Below are 6,000 nucleotides of genomic sequence, written 5' to 3'. Positions count from 1 at the left end.
CTTCTTCACGCGGACGTTCTGCTTCTCCACGCGGGACCGCACCTCCTTGACGTTGGCGTGACCTTGCGCGTTTCTGCAGGAGCTTCTCCACGGTGCCGCTGGTGTCGGTGTGGTCCTTGGCCAGTTTCAGGACGTCGCCCTGGATGGTCTTGATGTTGTTCTCCAGCTCCAGCTGACGCTCCTCCATGCGCTGCTGGCAGGACTGGACGTTGTCGATGATTCCCGCCACGCGCTCCAGCAGCGACAGGATGGTCAGGGCGCTGATGGGGTTCCCGGCCTCGTCCTCCACGCCCAGGATCTCCAGCTTCTCCTGGACGCCGGCCGTGCGATACTTGTGCTGGTCCATTGTGGTGTTTTTGAACGATGACGATCTTGAACCTTAAATCTTTGATGAAACCTGCTTGAATTGAGTTTCAGTTTTTGGGGAGGGGGGACCCGGACCAGCAGGGAGGCAACACCCGACCACTGTGAGCCAAAGTCTGGTCTGAGGGCAGGAAAGAGGGCAAACTCCACCTACCCCTTTTAAAAAAGGCTTCTGGATCCAAAGGGGACCCGGATCAGTCCTCTTCGGGAGGTGGGCTTGGCTCAGCGCTGCCACACGAACCCTGAGCTAAAAATAAAAGCTCTTGTAAGGCGACACTCTGACATTTTGGGACGATGCAAAGCAGGGGATGATGGAAATCCCCGTCGCACCGGACCCGTGCACACTGATTCATAATTTTCCGTTATCTGCACATTGGTCCAATGCGAGCAGCTGTGAGGCCTGTACATCAGCAGCCTTAGGCCCGGTCCTGCCGCTCTGCAGAAGCCACAGTTGTCTGGTCTGATTACACCGAGCGGGAATGTTTAAGGGGATTAAAGCGTGCAGCGCTGCCCTTTTATTTCCCCTGAGCAGCAGAGTCCAAACATTGACTCTGACTGAGGTCTGACGCTGTTTATAGAGGCCGGTCTGAGCAGCGTGAGAACCTCACATTCACACATCAGAAGCAGATTTATGCATCTGAAGGAGCAGAGTCAGGAGGTGACCGCCCTCTTAACACCCCTTAACCCCCCACCACCACAGCCTGGTTCAGTCCTCTGTATTGTCACTAATTTCACTCATGGTCAGAACGTGACGCTCAGATCCAGTTATTGATGACCCTGTTTACACGACCATAAAAATCTGATAAGTGGCAAGAATCAGACAATTATAGTAAAAAACTAGCTGAAATGTTCTATATTTTCAAAGTGTTCATGGTAAAATGTACTTTTATATTTGAAGTTTACGTTGTTGTGAGCACAAAGTTGCCAAAAACACCCAATGTATCAAATGTGATACAAAACTGAGAAACATTTGTATTTGTCATTATTTATAGATTACTAGCAGCAGTGTACCTGTGGTGCCATTGTACGATAGCGCTCTCCGTGGTGCAACATCTGGACACTCGTCGGACACATACGTGCCGGACACAGAACGTCCATTATAGTAGGATTATGTAATTATTGACTGGTTTGATCCATGGAAATCCTCTTGGTCTGAATGTGGAACCTGAATTAAAATGACTTTAACATCTCTGCTATGGAGCTTTATTAGTATGATTATTTGCATTATTTGTTTGTTTGTTTTTTTGTTTGTACTACTTTATGCTGGACATTTATTTGCATTTTATCACCAGGTTGTTGAAAATAACCTGTCATTATGGGCGTATTCACCTTAATGGTCCAGGATGAAGAAAATCCATATTAATCCATACTAAAAATAAACCCAGTTTCATCAAAACACCCCTGTTAAATGTGTGTGTTCTGTTTATTTCTAAATAATGTGTTGAATATTACATGTCTTTTTTCTATTTCCTGTGTGCAGTAGCATGTTCTGACCGGGTTAACCCCCCCTCGGTCCACTTTCGTGTCGTGCTGCAGATGTTTTTTCTGGTTTCCTGTGTAGATTTCAGCGTATGTGACTGATGCTGAATGTGTTTGACTGAAGCCGGCAGCTGCTCCTGCCCCTGAATCCACCCGCCTCCCCGCTGTCATATAACTCTATAAATACCCCTGGTGGTGTTGGTGATGGTGGGGGGTCCGGCTCAATGCCCCCCCCACCTGCAGCAGAAATACATGACACGTATGTGGTTTATTTTCACATGGTGAGGCGGTGACCTCTGCTTCTACACAGGATCAGTTCGTCATTAAACAGACAGAGAATGGTTTAGCCCCACCCCCCTCTGACAGGTGGGCGGGGCGGTTCATGGTATATGAGCTGATGACAGTAAGGTTTTAGATGGGAGTGGACCTTTTCGATCTGAACCAAACTGAACAGAATCTAAACTCTGACCAGCAGGGGTCAGTCTGGTACCAGAACACACCAGAACCAGAACCACCAATGAACCCACCCTATGTGTCCACAGACTGGATCAGTCACTGAATAAAAGATAAAGCTCATTGGTACCACTATCATAAAAGACAATGAAAGTAAAGTAAAACATGGGTAAAATGAACTAAAACATTGTAATCCAGACTAAAATATGTTAAACCCAACTACAGGATGATTCAAGTAAAGTAAAACCAAACACTGAGGTGGTTTTATCAGACTAGAGGTTGATAAAATCAGTATAAGAGTATAAAACCAAACTATCGGATGGTTAAATCAGACGTAAACATGGTTAAAGTAGACAAAAGTATAATAAAACCAAACTAATAAATGGTTTCAACAGACTAAATCTTGGTAAAACTAGTATAAAATACAATTAAACTAAACTTAAAGATGATTAAAATAAACTGAAATAGTTTCTACATCTGTTTTAGGGTTTATTCTTTTTTCTTCTTCAAACTCAAACACTTATTTAACAGGTGTTAAAATATGTTATTTTAACACTTATTGTGGCTCATGGCTATCATGGGCTATCATGGCTCAGGTGGTAGAGCGGGTCGTCCAATAACCGAAGGGTTGGCGGTTCGAATCCCGCTCTGTCCTAGTCAGTCCGTTGTGTCATTGGGCAAGACACTTCCCCCTCCTTGCCTCCAGTGCCACTCACACTGGTGTATGAATGTTTGGTGGTGGTCGGAGGGGCCGTAGGCGCGAATTGGCGGCCATGCTTCCGTCAGTCTGCCCCAAGGCAACTGTGGATACAGATGTAGTTTACCACCACCAGAGGGAGAACGTGAGAGCGGATCAATAATGTAAAGCGCTTCGGGTATCTAGAAAAGTTCTATATAAAATCCAATCCATTATTATTATTATAACAGTGGATATAATAATACTGTCTTATAATGTTGAGGTGCTGCATCATCTGACAGTTTACATTATAGCTGTTAGCTTAGCGGTGTTAGCTTAGCTGTGTTTCTAGACTCAAACATCCACAGTAAAACCACTAATCCTCTGTTTTTTGTTCAGTTTGTGTCATCAATAACTGAACTACAGATCTGTTTGAATCCAAAAAACAAGGTCAGAACTGTCACAGTTTAATCTGAACCACGGAAATTTAGCAACATTAACATCCCATAATTTCCCACTAATCCCACTTCATACCTTCACTAGTACGTTGACCTGTAGGGAACCCCAGGTTCTAGATGTGGTCGTTTTGATGCTGAGGAGAGCAGACTTTTGGAAAAGATGTTCTATATTTTATAAGTACTCACATAAAATTGTTTGGTAAATGATGATATTTATTATCATCATTTACCAAACAATTAAAATATAAGATGAACATTATTTAATCAGATTTAATTAAGAACTAGGGTTACAGGTGCAGTGGACAGGACTGGTGCCTCACAGACAGAAGGTCCTGGGTTCGATTCCAACACCAGTCCATGGGGGTGGGACCTTTCTGTGTGGAGTTTACATGTTCTCTCCATGTCTGCGTGGGTTCTCTCTGGTACTCTGGCTCCTCCCACCATCCAAACACATGCACTGATAGGTTAATGGGTTCATCTACATCACCCATAGGTGTGAATGTGACAGCGTTGTTTTGTCTCTATATGTTCAGTCCTGTGATGAACTGGTCACATGTCCAGGGTGAACCCCCCCTTCACCCATAAGTAGCTGGGATAGGCTCTGCCCTAGGGATGGGAATCGAGAACCGGTTCTTTTTGAGAACCAGTTCCCAGTAGCTCGATTCACTGGAATCGTTTGCCTGCCTGCTTAACGATTCTGCTTATCGATTCTGTCTTCGTTGTGCATGCGCAATGACGTCAGGCGCACGCTGCATTGTTTTGGTCAGAACGTAGCCAACATGGTGTTGAGGCAGAAACGGTCCAAAAAGACGACACCGGGTCCACTGGAACACTTGCAAAGCTCCCATGTCTTCAAAGGGTGGAATCCCTCCACTCTGCTCAAACATTTGTCCGCAGCCTGTGACTCATTTACAGGAATGTCACGTATTTGATTCGCTACTTAGCGACGCTTGTGAATGTAGCGGCAGAGTGAACGCCAGGCCCAGTTCCGGTTCCAGTGCAGGCAACAAACATTGTACCCCCTCAAATACAAGTTTCTGAAGGTAGGGGAAAGGACATGAAGTGCTCAACAACGGGAGACGAGCTGAGTCGAACTGGTTCCACATAGCAGAAATGTGGCAATAGAGGAATTAGTAAAGCGTCTTAAGTTTCACTTTCACTGCAGCCCCCCCCCCACCCCCCCGCCCCGAACTGGGCCTGGCATCATCTGTTATCATTACTTGTACATACTGTATATGCTATATTATCTGTGCAAAGATGGAAATATAACTCATTTGTACTCTTTTATTCCCTCACCCAATGAAAATCGGTAAGAGAATCGATAAGGAATCAGATCAATAAGCAAAATTGATAATGGAATCGGAATCGTTAAATTCTTAACGATTCCCATCCCTACTCTGCCCCCGTGAACCTAGTGAGGATAAAGCCGGTTCAGAAAATGAATGAATGAATAATTAAGAGCTAATACTAGAGTCATTAAATCAATGGATGCAGGTGAAGTTTCACATGATTTCTTTCATTTTGATGTTGTGTGAAAAAAATAAAAATAAAAAAATAAATAAAAGGAAAATTTACCTTAAATGTGTTAAAATTAGTCTGTTCTGAAAATCTAAGAGGAACGAAGTGCAGATATTTGTTGAAATGTAGGAGTTCAAGGTAATGGATTGAGATCTGTTGAAACTCAGTTCAGTTCCTGTGATTTAACGCCTCAGCCACCAGAGGTCACTGTTGGAAAACCAAAGGCATAGAAACAGGAAGGTTATTGTGTTCAAAATGACTAATATCTGCCAAAAGATTGGTCCGATCAACTGACTGTTTTCACTAGTCTGTTCACCGACCAAAAATACATAAATATGACAAACTGCAGCAGTCAGCTGTGTACAGAATTAGTGATGTCTGAGACACACACACACACCACACACACACTTCCCTTATAAAATATAAGATCAGCCTCAGAGTCAAACTGACCTGTGTAGAAGAACACTGACATTTACCATCCAGTTCCATTCTTTTCAGGTCCACTTTGTATTTACAGTATTATTTTCATTCATTTTATGTGTTTTTATGTAGTATGTTCTGTCTTATTTGCAGTATTTTGTTTTTTTAATATATTTTTGTCTTCTGTAGCCCCTATAACTGTATAAATTAGACAACTGGCTGAATGGGTACATTTACATAACCCTCTAACTATCAACTGTAGAAACACATGAAAAACAAACATTACAGTTATTTGTGATGAAGTCGTGCAATTTATGCATTAATCACTGAACAGCTTTAATTAAAATCAAGCTGATATTAAATGTAAATCAGTGCGATGAGATTCCGACGCGGCCGCCGGGAAGCGATGGACGTATTTCATGTGAGATTACGCAGCGGTTTGATTGGATTGTGAACGTGCATGTTGAAAATGCAAATGTGGGACAGTATTTCAACGTGGTGCAGTGGCTCCATCAGTAAAAAGAGTACCTAATGAAGTGGCCGGTAAATGTACGTCTGTTAAAAATGTAAATGCATGTCACTGCGGTGCAGATGAAGTGTTCATGTCACGTCTGCTTGGTGGGTAAATACAGA

At 43.3% G+C, this 6,000-nt stretch overlaps 1 protein-coding gene and 1 pseudogene across 1 annotated transcript in view; both read right to left on the bottom strand.

The window, feature by feature from the left end:
• Positions 1 to 400, bottom strand: LOC115437484 (caveolae-associated protein 4a-like; annotated as a pseudogene).
• Positions 401 to 2,402: 2,002 nt separating this feature from the next.
• The window catches only part of tmeff1a (transmembrane protein with EGF-like and two follistatin-like domains 1a), a gene marked incomplete at its 5' end in the record, with an annotated part of 89,125 nt that continues 85,527 nt past the window's right edge, over positions 2,403 to 6,000 (bottom strand). The window contains one exon of the mRNA XM_030160674.1: positions 2,403 to 2,414. The remainder of the gene's footprint in view (positions 2,415 to 6,000) is intronic.

Source organism: Sphaeramia orbicularis, chromosome 17 (genome assembly GCF_902148855.1).
Source record: "Sphaeramia orbicularis chromosome 17, fSphaOr1.1, whole genome shotgun sequence".
Classification (NCBI taxonomy): domain Eukaryota; kingdom Metazoa; phylum Chordata; class Actinopteri; order Kurtiformes; family Apogonidae; genus Sphaeramia; species Sphaeramia orbicularis.
Note: the sequence above shows the minus strand (reverse complement) of the source record. Positions and strands in the feature narration are given on the sequence as shown.